This window comes from Cygnus olor, chromosome 6 (assembly GCF_009769625.2).
Source record: "Cygnus olor isolate bCygOlo1 chromosome 6, bCygOlo1.pri.v2, whole genome shotgun sequence".
Lineage (NCBI taxonomy): Eukaryota > Metazoa > Chordata > Aves > Anseriformes > Anatidae > Cygnus > Cygnus olor.
Window position 1 is genome coordinate 37,271,632 of NC_049174.1, and position 18,967 is coordinate 37,290,598.

General features: G+C 36.9%; 1 long non-coding RNA gene across 6 annotated transcripts in view; it reads right to left on the reverse strand.

The window, feature by feature from the left end:
- LOC121072363 overlaps positions 1 to 18,967 on the reverse strand; it is an 85,917-nt gene that overhangs the window by 45,318 nt on the left and 21,632 nt on the right. For 3 of the 6 annotated variants that reach the window (XR_005821156.1, XR_005821154.1, XR_005821153.1), the window contains exons 1-2: positions 1,774 to 2,003; positions 407 to 484 (exon numbers count right to left, since the gene is read on the reverse strand). This is a non-coding gene — a long non-coding RNA (uncharacterized LOC121072363). Of the gene's footprint in view, positions 1 to 406; positions 485 to 1,773; positions 2,004 to 4,764; positions 4,879 to 13,924; positions 14,048 to 18,967 lie in introns of those variants that run through there. The other 3 variants (XR_005821152.1, XR_005821155.1, XR_005821151.1) reach the window with 3 other exon arrangements.

Consider the following 18,967-nt stretch of genomic DNA (forward strand, 5'->3'; position numbering starts at 1 on the left):
TTTTTTTTCTAAGTAAATATTTTTTTCCCTCATAAGGCAACTTCTCTGTCACATTTCTCTTCACATCAGTCTGAGTCCCTCAGTCCTGCAACGGGTGAGTCCAGCCCCACTGGGCAGGAGTCTGTGCAGCGGCCCTCCCACAGAAGCCTGCCCCTGAGACAACAGCCCTTTTATGCACTGCTTGTGCTCATGTCAGACTTCTTTGCTCTGTGGGTCGGGTGTCCCCATAGCCAGCTATATGGTGTGGCCATAAGCACATTTACATTACCCCTGGTCCTGCCAACAGCATTCCTAGCTGGAGAGGGGAAGGGTAGGGAAGGTGGTGCACAGGCACACGGAGCACCTTCCCTCCTCTTCTTCCTCCTTGCTGCTGCCAACACGTTGCAAAGCTCAGCCAAGCACTTACCTGGGACATAGTTTTGCACATGGCTGGCCCAGACTTTCCGGAGCATTCTGCAGGAATGTTGAAATTAAAGCTCAGCTGCTGTGGGGAGAAGGGAAAAGAGAAATAAATACACGTGTATCAACAGGAATGAAGAAATATGCCTAGAAAGACTTTGGGTGTTCAGTGCTTAAGATTCAGTGGAATATGAGTCTATATAAAACTTGAAATAAAAGAAGCCCATTGACCTATTTAATGGGACTAGTCATTAGTGCCACGAGAGCTAAGAAAAAAACAGCCTAATGAGGAATTAAAAAATAAAAAAGGAAAAAAAAAATCCTACCCATGCCCACTAGCCCAGGGCTAGCTTAATTAAAGTCAATGTAGGAGTCTGCAAGAATAAAGAAATAAACAGTTAAACGTGTTATTTTTTATATTTTTATCCCTGTATTCCTGTCTTCTCATTCTCTGTGATTGTTTTCACTCTCAAATAAACCAACAGCCTCGTTTGCTTTCTATTCTCTGCCTAATTTGGATAAATATAAATTTTGCTGGGCAAATCCAGAAAATAAGTTGTTACCCTGAGTATGAAGCCTTGATGAACATTGTTTTTTGATTCTGATAATTACGAATATTTATAGTATGTGGTTTAAGAGGGCAGCACTAATTGGACAATGGTTTCTGGACTCTCTTCTCAAAGCACTTAAATGATAAATCATTCACCAAAGACTGATAATATAAATAAAGCGATAGATTGGCTTTCCCCCGCTCTTCCTTTCTTTTGATTTACAAAACAGCTCCAATGAGCTGTCTGTGGCCAAAAAGCCAGTATTACTATCAAGTTAGAACATTGTTATGTCTGTTTACAATGATTTGGGAGACTAGAGGGGAAAAGTTTGAATCAACAAATATTTTCTACATTCCTACTGGTAACTCCAAGGCCCGTTTTAAGGGTTTTCCAGCCTCCCCCCCCCCACACACACACCCTTGTCTGTTACAAGTTATGATGTGTGGATGAAGGCTTTTTCCCATGCAGTAATGACTGTATACTGAGATTTCAAGGGGCTGTTCATGACAATCCCATTTTCTGTGTAATTTCATGGTTGTCTTCTTGAATGAAGATATTGGCTGCTCTGAAGCAGGAGGTCAGATGCTCCTGCTCCCTTTCAGTATTGTTCCGGAGTATGTTTCCTTTCAGCTGATGAAAAGTAATTCATCATTTACACCCTTGAATTCTGCCAGCGTTTTTTGAACAACTTTTCTTTCCCCGTGGTACCTTGGGCCCATGAAAGAGATAAATAGGTTCAATACAACACCAGGCCCCGGATCCTGGGAGCAGGTTCGGCCTCGGAGGCCCTGAGCTGCCCCTTTCTCATGATGGAGTTTGTCACCTTTCTACCTCTGGAAGTCAAATCCTGTCGACTCAGCCATCTTTCAGCCTCTCTGAAGTGGCTTTGGCACCCACTGGGGCATGTGAGCTTAAAATTGATTTTTTTTTAAGATCTGTCAAGTTCCCTTAAGGGAGTGGGCTGACAGCCGGCAGGCCCCGCGGCCTATCACAAAGCGCTCAATGTCTAACAGACACCCGAGGAACTTCCTTGGCGGGGGCAAGGGGCCCCCAACTCCTGACACCTCGGGAGGGCGGCGTTGCTGAGAGACTGGCCCTCCGCAAGAGACATTTTCCTGCCAGCCTGCTCCTTTCGGAAGCCTTTTAGCCTGGCTTTTTCTTTCTTTTTTTTTTTTCTGAAGCAGAGCTGTTAAATGAAATAGTGATAGCCAGCCTGGCTGGGGTGCCCCAGCGGGGTGGTGCTGCCACCTCTGCTGTCCCTGTTCGATCTGGGGGGATGCCCCACACCCAGGTCACGTTTCCCTCCATGGCTGCACTCCAAATCATTCATTACAATGCCCCTAACGCCCTCAAGTATTGGTGGGCACACAGTCATAGGCAGCGACAGTTACAATGCAAAGAGGAAAATTTTCAGCTATTGCTAAAAGAGAGGGGAGCATATTTTAAATAGATAGCTCTTTAAACAGCCACTGACATAAGCAGTTGCAGAAAAAGGCATCCAAGAGCAGGACTGATAATTTTAGCAGATTTGTGCAACCCTGTGCAGACCAAGGCTTCACCTCTGGAAATTTTGGTTGCCAGAGAGCAGCTTGGCACTGCCGAAATGCAGTACCACAGTACCTTCACACAGCCTTACAGGTGTCTGTGGGCATTTCAGTACCTGCCCAGGTAAAACAAGATCAATTTTGAAGCAAAGTGTCAGCAGATTAGATCACTGGAATGAAAAGCAGAGCTTGTTACAGAAACACATCTAACCAGGGCTTAGTCTAAAGCAGTAATTTTTTTTTGCAGTAAAACTGAGCTATTCCAAGATATGTATTTAAGCATTCTCAGACACAAAGAGGTTTAGTAATGTAACCCCCCCCCCCCCCCTTTTTTTTTTTTCGTAAATCTCTCTTGTTTGGAGTAGTCTTTTAGAAAAGCAAGTAATCTTTCCACTAGATCAATTTTTGTCGACTTTTTTGCTCAGCACATACTGCTGTTGGGGACTAAAATACAGAATATTCCCTTGGTTGGCTCCTTCATCCCTTTGCTAGAAGTCTTTATTTTTAACAAAATTATCCTATGCATCAACGTTATCAATATATATTCTCAGTGGGCAAAAGGATTGGTTAATTTGCTGTTGTAGAGACAGCAGGGGGAGCAAACATCACTGCATCATGGGGGAATTCACAATAATAATACTGGCTATTAAAAAAAAAAAAAACAACAACAAAAAAAACACTTCTGAAAAGAAATAGACATTCTGAAGAAAACAATTCTTGTATGCATTTATTATTGCCAGCCAGGCTAAAGCTATAGGTTAGCCCAAACTTTTCTATGAAAACCATTAGCAGAGGGAAACAACAGCTAGGAGAAATTATAAGTATGCAACAAAAGTAATGAGTGAGTCAAGCTCTTTGTAACTCATGACGGGAATGCTGGAACCCCGCTCTTGAAGCTAAAAGATGAATGAATCTTTGCAGCTTTTCGTAAGTAATCTCTTTTTTTTAAAAAAAAAAAAAAACAAACAACTGTGCCTGTTTCTACATGCAGAGTGGCACACTATGCACAGACATGGCAGAGCCCTACCAGATCCACCTGACAGTGCATTTTGGTTGTGGTTGGGTGACTCGGTGACTCAAGTCTGAAGTACAGTGCAGGGTCAAAGCAAAGTGCAAACTGGAGCCAGACATCTTGGCTTTGTGCCCAGCTCGTTATCAGGGGACCATCTGGTGGCAAGACCCTGGCCAAAACAGTTTTACCAGATCCAGGGGCCAACACACCAGGCTCATAACTATGTTATCTCAGGTACCTGAGATATATACCTTACCTGCTGCACACCTCCTTCTGCTCATGTTTTCCCTACATAGTTACAGGTTACAGTGTTGTGTTTTTGGGTGCTGCCCAAAATGAATGGTATCAGTAGCTCTGGTTTTCTTTAAAGTTTGATTGAATCTCTGAAACCAGATTGATTTTTTTTGCATCTAGTACCGACAATCAGGTCACATTAACTGCTTACGAAATGAATTTTGTGATATCTCATGTTTGTCAGTTCTTCAGGTGAGAATACACATGTTGCAACTTAAAGCAAAATATTCCTCCTTTGTTCAACAGCTCTCCATCTGCCCATCCATCCACCCATCTGCCTCTGTGTATTCACACACAAAAATAAAACCTGCTAAACAAATCCATTATCTCTTTGTCCACACTATCATGATTTGTGGATCTATTCTTCTTTTTAATTTTCTGGAGTACATTCACAGGATATTATTATCATCTCAAATATTTTTTCTGCAGTTAGCATTCAGCATTCCCTTTTCGCTTTTCTAATTAGACTTTCGGTTTGCTTCTGACTATCCTGTATAGCCTTTCAACTGCTCTACCTTACCAGATTTTGTACATTTTTTTCAACACCTTGTGCTTATTGCTTATCTTACTCTTTACTATACAACCCTACTTAGCCACATTGGGCATTGTTACCTTTATCCGCCTTTAGACTTAAACCAGGATGAATTTCAAATGTCCTCCAACTGTTTCTGAAATATATTCCAATTTTCTTCAGTAGATTTACCATACATTATAATAAAATCCTGATAAAAATTCCTTAGCACACTTTGCATTCCCTCAAAGTCAGCCTGCCATAAGACTTGCATTGCTTCTTACTCCTCAACAAATATTTTAAATCAAATGATGTTGAGATTGCTGGATCTTTCATACCTCTCAAGTTCATCACCCTTTATTACCCTTGGCTCAAATCCTTGAATTAATTCAAATAGTTTCTGAAAGACAATTCAATAAAGTGCACAAGAAACTGTAGGCAATCTTACATTACCTTTAGAGACATGAGTATTCCTTCCTTAGTTTTACCATACTTATTGCAGTCAATAATGGAGTAGTTAAACGCCATCATTATCAAAGTTCTGGCTCTCTTGAAGGCCTCTCTCATCTGCAAGCAAGGAACTAAAAGTTCAAAGAATCATTCAGAAAACCACCTGACTACCTTTACTGTGCTTAACTTTTATCAAAATTGACATTGCTATGTCAGCCAAAATACTTGCAGCATTTCTCTCTGAAGACATTCATCTCCCAGGAATACTGATACAACTCCTCCTCTGTCTCCCTATTCTCTCCACAAACCCCAGACTAGTATCTCAAAACCTCAATTTCTTGCCTCAACTATATCTGTGTTATTCCAATAATATCATGCTTATCCTTGATACTCATAGTTATCATTGATAAGTCTTTGATGTAATAAATCCTTGATATAGTATCATACTTATCCTTGCTATAAGATATAATCAAAAATGAAAGCAGAAACTTAAGATACAGAGTAAAATATATTACTTGCCAATTTTCCACAGTAACTTTTCATCATTACTCCAAAATTACTTTTTAATGCAAAGAGTAGTTCCAATCACATAGAGGCCCACATGATTCAGATACTATCATAATCACAATTAGATTACATTACTGCAATCAGGAATGGAGATCATTAAGAGAAAGAATATAAATTGCTTTAGTTTTACAAGTACTGAGCTAGCAAAATTATAATTAATCTCCATTTATAATCTTTTCTTTCATAGAACTGCAAAGCATGCTACTTTTTTTAGGCCATCAATACAAATTAGAACTAAGTAATAAAGCCCTAACTACTACTACTGTGCAGTTCTCAGTCGTAGAAACTTTCACATTATGTACAGAAGGCTTTTCATGCAAACAGTGCCCTCAGCATAGAGGGTTTTTTTACTGCAATAAGTCCAGCTATTTCTGTAGTAAGTTTGCTGTTTATAACACAGAACGCAATCGAAACTGTCTATCTCTCTTCCAAACAATGGATGTGAAGTCTGCTTCTAAAATTGGATGATACTTTTTCTGAGAGATGAGACAATAATGACTTAGCAGCAGAGGCAAAAAAGCACAAATACAACATTTCACAAGTTTTCAGAATTTACCCTAAAAAACAAGTATGTGATGATGTCAGGAGTGGAAAGCTGGCAGACAAGGCCTCATCTATCTTGGGTGTATATTGCCACAGTGAATATACACAGCTCTGATAGAAATTTAATGTTGTCATATATGCTTTTTCCTAATTTTAGTTCTCCATTTTGAGAAACAAGAATGCTAAAATCAGTGGCAGCCTTGCCCACATACTAAATATTCTTCTAAAAAGCCAAACCATACCTTCTCTGACAGATGAGAAAGAAATTATTCAAAACGAAAAAGGAAACAAGCGAACCCTCTTTTTTAAATGCATAAGTGACTTTCTTTATTAATTATACCGGGACAGAGCAAAACCAAATCAATTGTTGGAGATTTGCTGCTTCCAAGAATAAATGACCATCCCTGGTCAGAATCTCTTTTGTGCTCACTATATGGCAAGGAGAAGAGTTTTAAATCCATGTGAAACAAATTGGTAAGATCGCTGTGGATTCCTTGGTTGAATTCTCTCTTTACAGTCCCCTGTATGTGGGCTATGCTATCTAACCCAGTCTTTGTCCAAACCAATAATGAAACAATTAAATGGGGTCAGCTTAAAAACTAACTTTTAGACTACATAAGCAGACACTGGATAATTTATGTATTACTTTAAACACTTGCCTCATAACAGCAGCTTATTCAAATCTAATCTGATTCCACTAGTACTCTACATTAGTACATCCTATACTAAATGTTTTATTGAATATATCTTATCCACTCCACTGTCCCTTTAGACAACAGAGCATGCACTTACTTTGAACAGTGTTATTCAAACCCCTTAGCTTCTAGAGTCTGCTCTTCTTACTCAACATCACCAATAATCACCTTCAAATTTTTAATGTAACTATCAGAACCCTATTTTTCTCCTGATAACACATCAATATATTTTCAGGCTTCCTTACCATTTTCTGCAGTTCTTCACGACAATAAGCAATACACTATGTAATACTTTTCTACCATGCAGGTAATTATGAGCCATGCTGTGTTATGAGTGGCAGGCATGGACGTACTCAAGGGACTGTCGTGACTTCAGCCTTGTTGGCAGCAGAAGGAGGTGCATTATGCCATTTCGTATAGCTGACTGCGACTAGGTCAGCTTCTCACAGTTAACTTTTTTTAACAGTTAACACAGTTAACTTTTTTTTTGCCACAAACAACTGCTGAAGTTCAGTGATGTTTTCAGGCTTAAGTCTGTCTGAACAAATGAAGTTTTGGATGACAGTCTTGGATGTAGGCCTTTAAAATCTTTGTAAACTCTATTTCAGATATGCAAATGCTTTGGGGATATGGCTCTTGATCAAGTTTTCATGAACATCCACATTCCTATGCTGAAAAGCGTGTGAAATCAGTCATCTACCAGACCCAAGCAGAAATTGCTTGATTTCAGTTTCCTTGTCTGCTTTTTCTATATGCCTGAAATTGTCTTTATCATCTTTGTCTATGCAGTCTTTATATTAAAATGTTTTTCCTATTTACTGTAACCAATTCGGTTTGGGTCAACATTAAAACCATGCCACTCACTTCAAAGAGATCCAAAAGAATGCAAAGGAAATCTAAGGAGAAAAGTATGAACACTAGACAGCATCCAGAAAACAGTGTAAGACCAATATATTTGCTATTTTTTTAATTAAAAGCTAAGACTATTCAGTAATTCACATAGCACAGTTAAATGAACAAACAATATTTATCCTACTAAAATCTTATAGATCCAGAATTGGCAAAAATCTTGATGCACATTAAAAAGGTAATTCAGACGCTTATGTTAAAATGGGTAAGGGAATTACATATGTTTGTTAAGGGTTTTTCTGCTTTTGGTTTGTGAGTTGTTTTTTTTTTTTTTGTTTTGTTTGGTTTGGTTGTTTTTGTTGTTGTTTTTGTTTTGTTTTAAATCTGCCAGCAAAAGAACATGATCTTAGTGGTATGTCAGAGATAAAGTTGAAACACCAGAATGCCCATGGCAAATTCAGGGAACAAAGACTCACTCCTACAGAATAAGAATGAGCAGTTATGTATAGCATACTGTTAACTCTAGGTGTTTTTGAAAAGCACAAATGATGAACATCAACAGCATACACACAGACATATACATCTATTTTCTTACATCTACAAGTTTTCTTCCCAGTGCAGTGGAATAAGAGCTGTCGAGCTACTGCAATGATGGACATATTGCTGGAAACCAACTAAAGAGAACAATGTGCCAGAGGTATCCTGTGTATAACAAGGAAAAAAAAAAAAAAGATATAGAGAAATAGAACTCTCTCTTGAACACCGAGAAACAGAGACAGCTTCCCATCTGCAGCATCAACCCATGTGTGGGCTACACAGGTGAAATGAATAGCCAAACATCTTTCATGTTACAGTGAAATAAATCACCTTTCACATGGAAATCATTAAAGAAATTGGTATGAAATCACTGCTGTAGTCACTATTATTTGCACTGTTTTCTTTCACTGAAAAGTGAAAACAGTTGGAAGGGGTGTTATTTGCTTGTGTGCATGCGTTTTCTAAGATGGATCCAGTTGCTGTAGGATCTGGTGTGGCACTACCCATAAGCAAACTCTGTGAGATGAACCTGCCTAATGAGAGAGCTGAAGCTTTCAGGCACCTTGCTGAAGACAGGGACAAAAGTAATACAGTGGCACAGAGGCTAGTTGGAGGCCTGTAGCTAGTGGTGTCCCCCAGGGGTCAATACTGGGTATTGTTAAACTTGTACCAGTATTGTTAAACTTATTCATCAATGACTTGGGTGATGGGTAGAGTGACTCCTCAGCAAGTTTGCTGATGATACAAAACTGAAAGAAGTGGCTGATACCTCAGAGGGCTGTGCTGCCATTCAGGAGGATCTCGACAGGCTGAAGAGATGGTCAGAAAACAGGGGAAGAACCAGCAGAAATGAAGGAATGGGAAATGCCTTCTGCATTTCCTTCTGCATCACAGACAATCTGTGAGTTTAACAAAGATATTGAAGGCTTGACTCAACCAGTCCACAGGTATTTACATAAGTAATAGATATTCATAACAAATGCTTAGGTAGCCTAGGAAGGAGAGGCAAGAGCCACAGAATTTCAAGACAGCTTTGTGTGGATTCAATCAAAATGTATGCTTTTTAAGAGCTGAAGTGAAAAAATCTCTTAAAAGTTTGCCAGAGTTGTGAGTTTGCTGTTGTTTAACCCTGGCAGGCATCTAAGTACACATATCCACTGGCTCACTCTCCCCTGGTGGGATGGAGGAGAGAATCAGAAAGGTAAAAGTGTAAGAACTTACAGGTTCAGATAAAAGACGGTTTACTTGGTAAAGCAAAAACTGCCAAAAACATGACAGAGTTCTTCATCAACAGATTTTTCAAATTAAAGTAAGCTATGTTTCTAAAAGATATATTCTTTTTTTGAGTGGGAATTAATTTAGGGAGCACTATCGTCTGTACTGTACAGGTCAAGCTATATCATTGCAATGGTCCCTTCTGACCTTATGAATTACAAATGATTTAGTGACCAAAATACTATCTCAAAAAATTAAAAATACTCTCTCTAAAAGCATAGATTTCAATACCAGAAGGGTTCAGTCAGTCTTTTATCATTCAGATGTAGATAAATTGAGTCCTTGCACTTTTCTCTCTCTTTCTCATAAAATCTAAGTCTTGTCTGTTCTACATAGATATTCATGACATTTTCTCACAAGAGCTGTGATTTACTCCAATGTCTTCAGCCAAAAATATTTCTTCTCTCCTCTGTTTTATGTTATGTGCTTGCCCAAAATTAAGTGGAAATAAGAAGGATAGGAGTGGGAAAATAAAAACAGAAACAGGCATATCCACATCACCAAACAATACAATTTTGATTTACTTTTAAAAAATTCAAATGATATACATATACAATGTAGTTTTGTCAAAAAAAAAAATCTGAAAATGTAAAAATCAGAAATGTGGGCTATACTAATAAGAGAATATTTATCATCCAAAAACAAAACAAACAAAACAAATTAAAAAGTTGTTTATAAACTGATAATTTCTGTAAAAATATGGAAAAAGCCAAAAGAAATTAAGAAATGGGAATCATATAAAAGCTTTCCAAGTTCAGAAGAATTCATGTAGCTCATGATACATGAATTCACCAATGATGGCTTAAGCAATAACAGCTACAAAGCAGTGTATTGTGCCTGCCGTATATGCAATATATGTCCCTAGACATTTTGGACACTTACCTTTCATAAATAAGTAAAAATTTATATATATATATTTAAAATAATATATATGGTAACACCCCTCTAAGAAAATTTCTCTAAATTGTCTCTACATTTTCTCTAAAAAAAAGAGTATGTCATATAGTAGTGAATAATACAATCCAAGAAAATATATGTCCCAAAATAAGATGACATTTGAAAAAGAAATATGGGAGAGTTATATAGACTATTCATCCGGTTTCTAATTTTCTAGGGGAAAAATTATTAAAGTATCAATGTTTCTGTTGGTAATAGGAAGACATTAATTACAAAGAAACTGAAAAAAATTCTGTAATCTACTGATCCTGAAGGTAGATTTTAGAAATTTTAAAAATTAAAAGTAAACATTAAGGATTGATTATTTTTGAATGAACTCACTGCCCAATAAATAAATAGATAAATAACAGAAAAGAAGAATGACAAAGTATTTATTTAAAAAATAAAAATAAAATAAGCACTGCAGATGAAATAAAAGCAATTAGCTGAAAAGCAATTCCATTGTCCTCTAGGTATAGGGCTAAGTTATAGGTCAGCAATATAGTCTTGTAAATAAAGTTTTAAATACACAATAAAAATAATCCTTTCAGAAAGTAGGCTAGAAGAACTTTATTTAGGCCATAATTAAAATCTGATTCTACAGCAAAAAAAAAAATCTGGATTCAGCGCAATGACCTGAAAATTGTTCCTGTCTCCATGTAGTAGATCTATTGTGTCCCATGAGAAAGTCTGAGGATGAGGCAGCTGAGATTTCTGTCTCTCTCCCACTCTTGTGTATCCCAGTGCATGCAGGGGTCATCTAGCGGTTAGTGAATTCCTCAGGAGCTGAAATGGTGAGAATCACTGCTAGATGACCTCTTCCTGGTTGTCCTGCACAGTCCTCACCCTGAGCATGGGCTTTGCTATCTTTCATGCCAAATGAGCCTTCGGAAATATTCTCATTCAAATGCCACCAGTTTTCTTACAGTGGACTATCTGCTGCTGAAATTTCCGTCAGACTCTGTTTTGTCCATAACTTTTCACATGAGAATTATTTATAGATTGTTTAGGAAGTATTATGGGGGCTGGTATCCTGTAAGTACAAGATTTGTGTTCTGGAAATGTTTGCCATCTCTTGGTACTAAATATGTCAAAGTGGACTGCACAATATCTGGGACTTTCACATGATTAGACAGGACTTTCTCCTTCAGAAAGTAGCCTCATAATCTAAAGATAATTGGAAATTTATTGTAGCAATTTTGGTGAAATTATTTTAAAGTACTTTCATTTTTCTGTGAAGCTCACTATAGTTCATTTACAGCGTTTGCAGAAATTATTTACCTTACAGAACATTTTCTTTTTTTTTTTTAATGAAATTTATTACTTTTATTATTTGTACTTCGTCAGCTCCATGCCACACAAGCAGCATTATTCCACCTTTGGCAACTAGTTCCACAGTCATTTTTAAGTGTTAATATTTTTTGCATGATAATATGTACAGCTGAATATTTAAACTTTTAAAGTAAGACTGAAGAGAAAATATACAATGAGGCCTGGAAAGGAGCATGGTTTGATTCCACATGTCAATATATTAACCTACACAAATTTCTTTCAGTAAAAATTACAGGACGTAACGATTGTGGGAAACAAAATGTGTATTTTAAACCTTATAGCACTTTCATAAGAATGCCATTATTTTAAATAAAAGCTCTTTGATCTTTTTATGGGAGGAGAGAAAAGTAAACAAAATAGATACTTTTCCAAAGTTTCCAAACTTTTCTTTTATATTTTTATATATATATATTTATATATTTAATTTTATATTTATATCTCTATTCTGTCTTCTATTTTCCATGAGCAAAGTAAAAATAAATAAGTAAACAGATATATAGATTGACAGAGAGAAAAGGGGGCTCATTACCCCATTTTTGCCTACATTTAAGAACATTCACCAATAAGCAGAATATTCACCAATAAGCAGAACTTTCTATGTCTCTCTTCCAGGCTTTTTTCACACACTGTTACTTCCATTTGGAACTTGCCTGCTGTTGCTAGATCATCATTAACACATAGGGGACAGAGCACTATATATATATATATTTAAGAAGCAGAGTTAAGAAGCTTGCAGGGATGGGAAGAACAACATTTACTGAAGAAGAAGATGAAAATCTGTCCTGCAAAAATCTCAACTGGAAAAAGGACACTTGTTCAGGCTCCTGATATCCTAAATTAGCAGAGCCCTTTTGAAGTCTAAGGAATTAGGAATTTGGGGCCATGTTGACTTGAAAAGACCTTTTCCTACTTCTTTGAATGTCCTATCACCAACTCTGGAAAAGTAACTACCCACACTACCCCCATGCTCCATTCAAGTATGTGGAGTGTAATTGGAATAGGCTCAAATTAAGAGCAGCTGAAAAATATAGACCAAGATGACAGGATTTTCTTCATCAGCTTTTTGATGTTTTTGAGACATTTTTAAGATGCATTATCTTAGTCATGAATTCCTGATCCCCTCCACTATGATGACAAAGTTCAACTTTGAGTCATTTTAGGATATAATTGCCACAAAGGGAATGCAGACTGGGAGAGCCGGACTGGGTATTTATCATTGTCCAACTTACTGCATCTCAAAAACTGCTAATTTTGACCAACTGGTATGGGTCCTGGCCAGAGGCCTCTTTCTTTACACATACCACCCTCCATGTTAGCAGGAGCTTCTCCGGGTATGAAATGGCAAACCTAGGCACTGAAGTAATTTGTTTTAGGAAATGCAGATAATAACTAGCCATGACATCTTTTCCAAGAAGAATCTTGTTTCTTTAAATCTCAAGCTTGTTATTAATAACATTGTGCTAATTAACCAGTTCTAAAATGCACAAAAAAAAGGTCAGTTTATGAAATAATTCATGAAGTATAATCAGAATGATAGGAAACATGGCAGCTGGGCATTCTGCATGGTGATGCCAAGTTACATTACACATGTACGTTTGCTTCCTCTGTGGCAACTCAATTCAAGGCTTCAGAAGTTCCAGGTGTTTTGATAAAAGTCAGGCTATGACAGGTGAACATATTTCAGAGAGAAAGAAAGATAGCAAAAGGAAAATAACATATTTTTCCTTGCCATTACTGTAAATTATTTACCATGGATTTCTTGCGTAGAATTTCACAGATATTAAACAGAAAAGCATCTTTCCAACATTACCTAGGTAATCCATTTCTGTAGTGATCTGCTGTGCCTCAGTGAAATGCCTAAATATACTCAGAGTTATTTGTTTAGTTGCTAGAAAAATACATGTGCCAATAAACACTGGCTTTCAGCTAAGACTAATGACCATAGACCAATATCAGTGTAACTTGCAATCTACTGCTTGCTGAAGCTGAACCTAAGTTTCTTGAAGCTGCGTTAGTTAAGTCAAGTGTAATGTTCTACTCTGTCATTTTTGGCTGCAATGTTCTGTAGTTGAGTATAAAAAATAAAATAAATAAATAAATAAAATAAAATAAAATCACTGATAAGTATCTTGAGCTAAACCTCGTAGGTAATTAACAAATGAGCTGTAAACCAGTTCCTGGCTTTCATTGATACTAGCTGTCTTGTTGGCCAACCAGTTTACAACCAGTGAAGCCCAATCAGAGGCAGCACATACTTGCAGCTGTTAAAATGACAGCAATGGTAAGGTAATGAAAGTTTCTTACGAATATGCACACGCTCAGAAATGTTTTGTTGTTGTTTTTTTCCTAACCCAAATGTTTATTTGGTGTTATTATACTTTTGAACTGCAAATACTCCCTAAGGCATTGTTGGAGAAAAGCAGCAATACCTTGGTTGATTATTTGCCCCAAATGCATCTGTTGTTGAGCAGCAGATTCTGACACTTGGCTAGCACTTGCCTCCCCTTCTGCCTCCATACACCAGATGCAGCCTTCTCAGATGTGCTGAGTTTCTGTAGACAACACAAATACACACTGCAAAGACAAAATACTTCAGAAGATAAAACAAATAGCTTCAATGAGATCAAGTTCAGTAACTCAGTTTTTGCCAACACAGGTGTAAAACCCACTTGAGTTACGGCCAGCACTTACAGGATGCAGCCCAACAAGAATGCACTGGCTAGATGGGTTACCACAAAGGCGTAATCAATGTTTTACTGTAACCAGTACCCATTCACAGGTAATCTTTTGAGGTAAAGGTGAGAATATGCTTTCACAAGCTCTCTTGGGGCTTGATTTTGATTTTGAGTAAGACAAAGGAGAAAACTGAACTTTCTGCATCTCTGCAAGGAGGAAAGAATCTTCCTTTTTAGAGCATCCGTTTGCACTCCAAATGTTCAAGAAATGAGAGAGGCTGACAAGGAATGGAGCTGTTTCACCAAGAAAAATGTGGTAGCAATTTTCAAAAAAGGTGAAAGGTTTCTGTGGTGTTAGTAGAGTGTGTTCTTCTTGATACTCACTAGGAGAATAAGAGAAAACTAAGCTGTAGGAAAGAAAATTTAGGTTAGGAGTTGGGGAAAACTTCTGAATTGTGAGGATAGTTACCAACTGAAATAATATGCCAAGGAAGTTAGGAAATCTCTATTACTGCAGGCATTTAAAAAGAATTAAACAAACATCTGTCAAGACTGACATAGGTATTGTTGATCTTACCTTGAGGCAGGGATGCATTAGATGACCTCTCAGGTCTCTTTTGCCCTGTCTTCTCTGATTGCTGATTCATGTCTTTCTTTTCCACCTCCCTTGATGTCTTTACTTATGCTACCAGACAGGAATGTCCACTAATCAATTCTATCCCTACAGTTAATGCTTTTTCTTTGTACAAACGGTTGGCTTGAGGAGTCAGTTTCAGCCATAATCAAAACGATTCCTTAATAAAAACACCCAACATATGTGAATCACTCTTCACTTACTACTGTAAAGTTGGGTTTTAGCATAGACTGGAGCCACAAACAGGACTTTTAAAAATAATAATACATAGAATAACTTATAACACCATTTATGAAACCACTTCTGTCCTTCAAAAATTTTCACATCATTTTCAAAAGAAACAGCTACAGGTGCTGTTATTTAAAGACATCTATTTTGTTTTTCTCGTTATTGTGTTGTACAAAAATGAAAGTAGTAACAAGGATATCACAGTTACACTTAATTTTAATTACTTATACCAGTATATTTTACAGTTGTAAGTATTTAGAGCAGATACTTTTTTCAAGTGTTTTCTACTCTTTGCCGTTCTAACTTTCCCGTCTTCAAAATCACTGAATAGCTCCTAGCAAAGTTTATATTGTAGCAGGGACATAATGGTTCCATATACAATATTTTGCAGTGTTTTCTTCAAGGTTTGAATGACAAACTTTCCTACAGGTGGATAAAACATTCTTTATTAGGCATTCATGATACTAAAAATAAGCTTATTATATTGTAGAGAAAGGCCTTAGAAAGTTCAATTTTCATTTAGAAAAGCCAAGAGACCTGAAAAAATATTTTTATAGATCAAATAACATTAATTTCAATTAAGTCATTTGCCCCAAGAAAGAATATACCTAAATGGGGTTCAGTAGTTCCTAGATAAATATGAAGGGTTAGTTCCTTTCTTGCTTGCATTTTTGCGTATTTTCTCTCTTTTTGGAAAGCATTTCTGTTTCCGTGCTGGGCTCAGACAACACATGAAGGATTTGTTTCCGTTACCATCCAATGTCTACACAGAGGGAAGAACAGAGACATTATCAGTATTTGCTTTTATCTTGCTGCCCTTTTTGTTCTAGACACATTTTTGCCAAGTTAATAACTCAATAATGGTAACTGGTAACTCGATAATAATTACATTTGATAGTGTATTATATAGTAGGTTTTCATTTGTCAATCTTAAAACACTTCTCCAAGGAAGCTAAGTATTGCGCTGTGTGATCATACCAAGATACAGACTCATGATGTAACTTGCTCAAGGGCAGACAGCAGGCCAGTGTCACAATTAGGAATATAGCTGGCATTTTCATGATCTTTAGTGCAGTGGGCTTTTTGCTTCATCATAAAAGCAACTACATTGTACAGTTTGGCTACAACTTCCCTATTTATGTTTTTTTTTGTTGTTGTTGTTTTTTTTTCAGGATAAAAATGGCTACCCAATAGCAGTTATTAGCAATGTATGATATTAGCAATGTATTAACAATAAAATTAGCAAAGATATTAGCAATGTATGATCTGGATTAAGATTCTACAATGATAAAAAAATGAAAATCAGAGTAGGTCACAAAGATTGCTTCCAATATAGGTGAATTCCAACTACGCTTGTGTGTAACAAAAGTATCCTTATTATATATGTCCTTACTATAGACTATTTAAATGCAAAATACCTACCTTTTATCAGGTTGCTATACTATTACTCACTGGGAAGGAAGCCTATGTAAAGGACTCTTATGGGTATTTTACTTCCTATACTTACACCAAATGTACTGCCTATTTGCCTGAGTAATAATAGGCTGCTGTAACAGTAATAACACATACAGATATCAAACTGGTATGAAAGACACATGTACACACACCCTTTCATAATACTGTACTTAAAATGCATTCCATTGTAAAATTTTTTGGAAAGCAATCATGTAGTCACATCAGACAAGTTTTGCACTAAGACACATACTAAAGATATGCCAAATTCAGGAGATGTTATCTGGTCACCATATAAATCAAAGCAAAAGGACTCCTATTAACTTTCATGGGATACAGAATTTAGTCTAATCTATAAATTAGCTCAAAAGAATTAATTGACTACATTCTATTTATACCCAATTTTACTTTACTATGTAAACTTTAACAAAAAATCTCATTCCATAAAAACATTCTAGCAATTTGATCCTTCGTAATATTAGCATACTTTTAAAATGCAAAATCAGAGCTAAATGTTTTAAAAGCCAGCTCTTTAGTGCTGCACTTCAAATAAAATCACTGGTTTAGTTGCTGAACTAGAGTTTAGAAACATATTTTGTAGAATATTGCACAAAGGCAAAAATAAGTAGTTAATGAACAGCTCTATATAATTCTCTGTAAAATATTAGCATTTCAGGCAGCATCCAAATGTGTGTTCCCTTTGTAGAGCAGATATGTTGCTGAGATATTCACAGCTACTTAAGTAATCTCATATTCAAACTATAACACAAGACAGTGTTTAATGTTCCAGAGCTTCGAATGATGGAAAAGAGGGGTCTTGAACTAGATGTGCTGACTGGAAAATAGCATCAAATGAGTTGTGAGAAATCCAGTGCAGACTATTTCAACTGCATCTTGAAGGACTTCCTTTAAAAATTAGCTCCAAATATAAGCAACATTACAGACAGGAAAAACCATTCAGACTTGAATGCTGATTCTGTAATTCAACATACACTTAAAATGTGAGAATTGGGTAGTTAATTACTGCAAAAGATTTATGGAAGGCATTGGAAGTCCGAGACTGCTGGCAGGATGTTTCCTGCAGGTGGAGGGGCTGAGTCCCAGAACCCATCTTGACATGACTGATCCTAGCTCAAAATGTCTTAGCAGGACATCATGGGACCTGATGAGCCATGGAAATCAACATCATGGCCACACAGCTCCAGCATGCACAAGTTTCCTCACTATTCACATGGTTCTTGGTGCAATTGCCATAATACACATTTTATTCATTAAAATATTTTGATTTTGTCTCTGAGACACACAGCCATGATCTGTCAGTTAGCATCAGTTTAGGCAAATGGCTCTGTTTTGCTACATGGGCCAAATTCTCTCATCATACCTGCTGCAACTAGATCATATACTTGGAAACCACATTTATTAATATCAAGCATACTAGTATACTAATAGAAGTACCTCTGAAATCAGCATTGAACTGAATGATTTGTGAAAAGAGGAAATTAAAGTGAAAGCTTTAGGTCCAAGTTATTATTTTGGGTCAGAAGTTCGTAGCTGCCTTATTCTGGCAAATCAGGATCAGCCTTCAGGAATGAAAGAGATGACTTGAATGCAAGTCATAAACATGAGCTGTCCCATTGGACTTCTGTGCTAGATGAATGAAATGCTGTTAGAACCTGAGAGAGAGGTTTGGATTTGGGAAGGAAAGAAGATAGTTGACTAGGAAGAAAGATCCCCATGAAAAACTCTATAGTATACTACAGGCTTTATAGTATCTTTGGGGACTTTCCCTCTTTAACAAAGAAAATACTGGGTGGTCATGGACATTCAATCTAGCAGTCTCCCATAATTAATGAGAGACCAAGGAATCAGAGCTATTCCAGGAGTGTGTGGATTTACTTAAAAACAGACATAATCTAGAGAAGGACAACATCCCACCGAAATGTATGTATATATTGCTTATAGACCTTCATTCCCAGTCACATGGTAAGAGCCAAGAACCAAGTATGCCACCTCTTACATCTCCATAGTCTGAACCAATACATCCACTGAAGAAAAGTCATGCTCACAGGAAATGTGTGTGTGTATAAATACATACTTGATGTTTTTCTCAATTCTCATCATATGTTTCATTCAATAGACTTATTAATCAACCATAAGAAATGAGTTAAGATGTTGAAACAGTCACGGCCTTTGTTCTATGTCAGTTTTGTTGGCTTAGCTGACATATAGCTACAAGGCATGACGGATCAAAGTAATTAAAGTTCCAATCATTTACCTTTCTACATTCAGTGTCAAGACAGCTAGCCTTCACCCTGTGTTCAGAGCATTTTCATATTTTTTTTTAACATGTTATAGCTGCACCATTTGCCTTGCTGTACTTAAGAATTTGACAGCATTTCCATTATAAAGTTTGTATATGAAGGCTTGAGATTCCCTCCGGATTCAAACTTTGCACATAAACTCACAGACCACAGGCAATCCAA